We start from the raw sequence: 673 nt of genomic DNA on the forward strand, positions 1-673 counted from the left end.
CATCTCTCTAACAGCTAATGATCATGAGCATTTCTTCATATGTTTATTGGCCACCTGACTATCCTTCTTGGTGAAGTGTCTATTCATGTCTTCTCCCCTCAGTTCTATTTCTTAACCTCCTGCTGATAAAAGTGTCATCTTTGAGGCCAGCTGGGTAAACATTCTTAATAGGCACTCTGATAGTTAAGGTTGTATGTTAACTTTGCTGGGCTATGATTCTAAGTGGTTTTTTTTGTTGTTGTTGTTATGTGCCGTCGAGTCGGACCTGACTCAGTGACCCCTCCTTGGGTTTCCCAGGCAGTATCACTATGGAAGTAGATTGCCCCATCTTTCTTCCAAGGAGTGGCTGATGGGTTTGAACCACCAGGCTTCTGGTTAGCAGTTAAGTGCCTTAGGCATTATGATATCAGAGCTCCTTCTAAGTGGTTTAGCAGTTATAATGTAGTCATCCACCATGATGAGATCCGGTGTAATTAAATACATGATGAGATTAGCTGTGAGCAGCCAGTTAGTTTAAAGGGAGTTTCCTTCAGGGTGTAGCCTGTTTCCAACATCTATGGAAAAGCTCTGTCAAAGCTCTGGCTTTTTGTTTGATCCAGGTCCTATGTCTGGCTCATCATCATCTCTGGTTCTTAGACTTGAACTAGTGGCCTGGCAACTTTGGGATTGTTGC

Source organism: Orycteropus afer, unplaced genomic scaffold (assembly GCF_000298275.1).
Source record: "Orycteropus afer afer isolate SDZICR_OR568_19922 unplaced genomic scaffold, OryAfe1.0 scaffold00283, whole genome shotgun sequence".
Classification (NCBI taxonomy): Eukaryota; Metazoa; Chordata; class Mammalia; order Tubulidentata; family Orycteropodidae; genus Orycteropus; species Orycteropus afer.